We start from the raw sequence: 6,000 nt of genomic DNA, 5'->3' as shown, positions 1-6,000 counted from the left end.
GTTTTACTCAGTTCCACTATAGATAGATTTTACCAAATATGTTTATATGTATAACACGAAAATGCTCATAGCCACACAAAGATGTTAGTTTATTTCCCTTACTAAGAGGTGTCTCACCCCAGCTATATAAACATTTCAGCAGTCCCAAATAGAAGAGCGGATAGAGATCCACAGCGTTAGAGGTCGACTGTCCTACCCTGTCAAAAGGGTAAGTCGTTATGCTAGGATCTGATGGGTTTTTGGGTTATAACCCTAGGGCACATTTTTTGTCTTTTGGGATGCGTATATGTATTTGATAGGGTTGGTAAAACTATGGTATTGTATTGGTTGGATGACTTGATATGTATATGATTTTATGTTTTCCGCTACTTAGGTATCAGAGTTGTATTTCTGGTATATCCTTGGTACCCATGGGTCCACGTTGATTATGTCTTATCAGCTCAATTTAGGATTGTGATGTGTCCCTAAAATGCACTATTTTAGACCCCTATTTACTTATGTTTTGTCCTCATTTATCTTGTATTTACTATTTTTTATCATAGTTCGGAGTTATGCGTGGTTTGTTCATGTTTCAGGACAATGAAGTTAAAACCGAGGAGTTAAGTAGTGCAAGAAGCTAAGGGACAAATTGGGAGGCACAAGGCTCAACCAGGTGCTCAACCAAGTCCCCAAAGCCAAAGCAAACAAGGCCTTGCTCGACCATGTGGTGCGACCAACAAGCACAAGGGGTGACCAGGTTACAAAATGAAGACTCCAGAGTTCAGACTAAATTGGAGATGCTGAGAGGTTCGACCAACAGTGCGACCTAGAGATTTTAAGGGGTGACCAAGTTGGCTGAACATAGACTAACTGAAGCTAAGATCCCGAGATTCTCGACCATCAGCACGACCAGGAGATCCTAAAGGAGTGACCATGTCAAGGAAGCCTGAAGTTTGAACCCTAGAATTCCCACGAGTCTCGACCAAGGAGCAACCAGGGGAAGACTAAGGTGCGACTTGGTCGACAGCGTTCAAGCCCAACAATCTTCTTTGCGATATTTTTGCCAAAACTTTCCTGTTTTGAATTCAAACGCTTGTAAACCCTTTTGGGTATAAATCATGGCTTCAAATATGTGATTAGGGTTCCTAGAGAGTCTTTGTTAGATTAGATTTACATCTTTCCTTTCAATTTCATGTCTGGTTTGGATTCAGATTCTTTGAAGGCTACTGACAACCTTCGAGTTATGGGTGCTGCCATGTGGATAGTTGGTCTTCAATTGTAATCCCGATTTCTAGTGATAGGCCTTCGAGCTGCAATTGAAAACGTTTTCAATTCATGTTCTTTACTCTACTTTGATTTCTATTCTGCAATTTAAATACCATGTCTTTAATTTCCATGTATATTTACTCCTCTAATTGTGATAAAATCCTAGGGGATAGGATAGCATAGCTAGGGATTCAATCACTTATATGTAATAGGTTACAATTCCTATAAGGTTTTCTCGTGGTCATTGGATAGGGTATACCCCGATTCCTAATCGTGCTCCAAACGATTGGTGCACCTTTGCTACCCTATATCGCTCGAATGGTTCACTTGACGGTCTAGCCTAGTACGGATAGCTGACCGGACATGTTATCACGAACGACAGCCTAAGCCGAATTCATGATTTGAGACTTGCTTTCTAGGAGTAGTGTTAATATAATTTACTTTCATTACTTGTGTAGTTTATAAAATAACTCAAAAATCTCTTTTTTTTTTCCCCTTTTTATACAAAGTGTAGTAAATTAGGCTAGAACTGGTAAACAACTGCACTGAGTCCCTGAAGTTCGACACTCGACTCACTCCTTGTTCTACTGAACTTGGGATTAGTTAGGTTATAAATATTATTTTCGGTAGTTAAGGACCGAAGCCTTGGCGAGCCTACCAAATTTTGGCGTCGTTGTCAACGACTCAGTTACGGTAGTAAGCCAATTTCTAGTTTAGAGTATTGCGTGTTTTGTTTTTCTTTATTTTCTTTTATCTTTAATTTTTGTTTGATATTTGAAGTCTTGATTGTGTGTTGCATGTGTGTATGCTAGGTTTGCGCTCTTTGGATCCTAAGTTAGAGCCTATAGACCTTGAGATTGAGAGATCTCGTAGGTCAATTAGGAAATCTACCTTTAGCCCAGAGTTAGCAGAGTCTTCTGAACCCAAAGTCAGGGCTGAATGTTAACCGGTTCCCGTCTTTCATAACCCGAAACCCGAGGCTTCCCGTCAACCTGTGGCATAGGAGCAACCTCTTCAGCCTCTTAGAGACTACTTACACCTAATGCATACATCTCGCCATCTTGCATTCGGTTTCCGGAGGTCGAGGCGGCACAATTTGAAATTAAGACTTCTATCATCTCAATGCTTCCCAACTTATTTGGGAATTCGACTAAAAATCCATACAAACATCTAGACAAGTTTCTTGAAATTTGTTCCACCATCCTTATACCTCACTTTAGTGATGATGCCCTACGATAAAGACCATTTCTGTTCTCTTTGAAGGATAAATCCAAATATTGGTTGAACTCCTTAGGACCGAAATCGGTAACCAACTGGGCCTCCATGCAATATGAATTCCTGAAAAAGTACTTTCCCATTGGGAAGACTAATCAGCTGAGGAAGGCAATCACTAGTTTCTCACAGATAGATGGGGAACAATTTTTCGAGACTTGGGAACATTTTAGGGACTTCCTGCATAAATGTCCTCACCATCAAGTCCCTAACCTTCTATGAAGGGTTGGCTGAGCATGACTGGTCCATGGTCGATGCATCTTGTGGAGGTACTTTCCTCAGAAAGCACGAGAATGAGGCCTGGGCTCTCTTTGAGACCCTCACTGAGAATTCTCAGCAGCATGTTGTTGCTCCATGTAGACCCTCCCAACCTTATTCTTCCCATCCTAAAGGAGTCTACGAATTAGCCGTCAGCCATGACCTGACATCTACCTTGTACACCATCATTAAGAAACTAGATCAGGTCTTGTCCTTAGGACAGTCACCTCCGTCTGTGGCATGTGCCGAGGTGTGTATCATTTGATCTGACCCCTCTCACACTTTCTATAACTACCCCCTTGCATCTCCCACACTTGAGATTGTGCAGGAAGAAGTTAAGGCCACCCATAATCTGTACGACATGCTGACCAATGATCCCTACTCTAACAAGTACAATCCTGAGTGGAGTAAACATTCTAACTTCTCTTGGAGACCACAAGCTCCAATTTTTCAAGCTTAAAGACCTCCTCAATCACCCACCACTCCACCTCCTCGCCCATTTCAGAATCCTCAAAATCCTCCTATGTCTACCCTAGACAATCAGCATTTCAACCACCATCTCCTCCTCAACCCCAATATGATAGATCTTTTCAGGAGACAGTATTGAAACACTTTAAGGGCATTGAGGCTGATTTCCAAGTGGATCGACAACTACTCCACTCTCACTCCCAGTCTATTGCCAAGCTAGAAGCCACCATGGGCCAACTAGCTACATCTTTGAGTATGAGAGATGAGGGTAAGTTGCCAAGTCAGCCTCAAGTGAACCTTAAGAGCCAATACAAAGTAGAATGTAAGTCGGCTGCTGGTCCTTCGTTGTATCATGAGCAAGCCCAAGTTGTGACCATTCTTTAAAGTGGTAGGGAGGTAAATAATAGGGTCGAGGAGAAGTTAGATGAAGGAAAGAGTAGGGAGAAGATGAGGGAAGAGCCCGATGCTGAACCATGTAATCCTCCTTCCTCTAATCCAGTAACTGATACCAAGATACCTACCCCCTCTAATGATGGAGCACTTCCTCATTATGTTCCTGCAACGTCATACCCTACAACCCTTCATGCACCCTTAAAATCTAAGAAGAAAACCAATACTGAGTCCATCATGGACACATTCAGGCAAATCAAGGTCAATATTCCCCTTTTAGATGCTATCAAGTAAATGCTTGCGTATGCTAAGTTCCTTAAAGACTTATGTACACAAAAGTGCAAATCAAGGGTGCACATGAACAAACAAGTTAGGCTGACCGAGCATGTGAGCTCAATTCTTTTAGGCCACATTCCCCCAAAACTTAAAGACTCCAGTGCTGCCACCATCTCATGTATAATTGGTGATTACACTATCAATAGAGCCCTTCTAGATTTGGGAGCGAGTTTAAACCTACTTCCTTACTCGGTCTACCAACAATTCAATTTAGGAGAGCTAAAGCCCACCCTAGTCACCTTGAGTTTAGCCGACTTATCCATAAAAAGGCCCCGGGGTGTTGTCGAGGTTCTCTTAGTAAAGGTCGATAGGTTTTTTTACTCCATTGATTTCATTGTCTTAGACATGGAACCTACCGATCTGACTAAGAAACAAATTCCGATCCTTTTAGGTTGACCATTCTTAGACACGGCTAAAGCATGCATCCAGTGTAGGGCCAGTGTTATGGATATATCCTTCGACAACATGCAGCTCTGATTGAATGTGTTCCGCACCTCCCAACACCCATTCTATGACGTCCAATGCGAGGATGTAGACATGATTGGCGAGGGTGTTGATATGGATGCCCTTTCGACTCCTTTGAGAAATTCACTTGAGGCTAGACTTCAATTTGATCAGCCTTCTATTTTAAGTTTAGAGAACCTGTGTGTGCATGTCTCTATTGTTAGTGAATTGGCCTCTACCCTAGAAAAAATGCCCTGGAAAGTTAAGTTTGAAAATCCTCCTACTCTCTCTAGCTTTCCAGCACGTCCTTCCATCAAGGCTCCACTATCACTTGAGTTGAAGCCCCTACCAGCTTCTCTTAAGTATGTCTTTTTAGGCCCCTAGGAGACCCTGCCCATTATCATATCATCTAGCTTGGATAGTTCACAGGAGTCTAGGCTCATTCATGTCCTGAGAACATATATGAGAGCCATAGGGTGGTCAGTGGCGGACCATAGGGGTATAGATCCATGTGTTGGATTCATCTTGAGCCAAATGCTAAGCCTATTCGTGAGATGCAACGGAGACTTAACCCTAATATAAAGGAAGTGGTTTTGAAGGAAGTGGACAAACTCCTAGATGTTGGAATCATATTCCCTATTTCTAATAGTGAGTTTGTGAGCCCCACACAAGTGGTCCCTAAGAAATTTGGGATCACAATTTTTGAAAATAATAAGGGTGAATGTATCCCCACTCGCGTCACTAGCGGGTGGCGGGTGTGCATTGATTATCGGAAACTTAATAACCTTACCCAAATGACCACTTTCCATTACCATTCATCGATCAAATCCTAGAGAGACTAGCAGGTCAGAATTTCTATTACTTCTTAGACGGGTACTTCGGGTATAATCAAGTTGCAGTCCACCTGGATGATCAGGAGAAGACCACCTTCACTTGCCCATTCCAGACCTTCTTTTATAGGAGGATGCCTATCGAGCTAAGCAATGCACCTATGACCTTTCAACGGTGCATGCTAGCCATCTTCTCTGACATCGTGGAAAAATTCCTTGAGGTGTTCATGGATGATCTCTCTGTGTTCGGTCCCTCCTTTGATTCATGCCTAAAGAACCTATCTAAAGTCCTTGAGAGATGTGTGGAGACAAATCTAGTGTTAAGTTGGGAGAAGAACCATTTTATGGTTCAAGAGGGAATAGTGTTAGGGCACATTGTCTTCACTAGGGAGATCGAGGTAGATAGGACTAAGGTTGAGCTGATTTCCAAATTTCATCCCCCACTTTTGTTAAACAAGTGAGGTCATTCCTATGGCGCGATTTTTACCAGCGATTCATCAAGGACTTTAGCAAAATTTCTCGGCCCATGACTAACTTGTTAGTAAAAGATGCACCCTTTGAGTTTGATAAAAATTATCTCACTGCATTTGCAACTCTTAGGACGCTGCACTCTTCTGCCCCAATCATGTAGCCACCCAATTGGTCCCTCCCTTTTTAAATCATGTGTGATGCGTCGGATTACGCCGTAGGGGCTGTGTTCAGACAACAAGTTGACAAATTGCCTCATGTGAATTACTATGCTAGTAATACTCTTCAA

General features: G+C 42.3%; 1 non-coding gene across 1 annotated transcript; it reads right to left on the bottom strand.

The window, feature by feature from the left end:
- Nucleotides 1-2,617: 2,617 nt before the first annotated feature.
- Nucleotides 2,618-2,723, bottom strand: LOC131158960 (small nucleolar RNA R71). Its single transcript, XR_009137577.1, has one exon. It is a non-coding gene; the product is annotated as a small nucleolar RNA R71 (small nucleolar RNA).
- Nucleotides 2,724-6,000: the final 3,277 nt, after the last annotated feature.

This window comes from Malania oleifera, chromosome 6, assembly GCF_029873635.1.
Source record: "Malania oleifera isolate guangnan ecotype guangnan chromosome 6, ASM2987363v1, whole genome shotgun sequence".
Taxonomy (NCBI): Eukaryota; Viridiplantae; Streptophyta; class Magnoliopsida; order Santalales; family Ximeniaceae; genus Malania; species Malania oleifera.
This window is presented reverse-complemented; position numbering and strand designations above follow the sequence as displayed.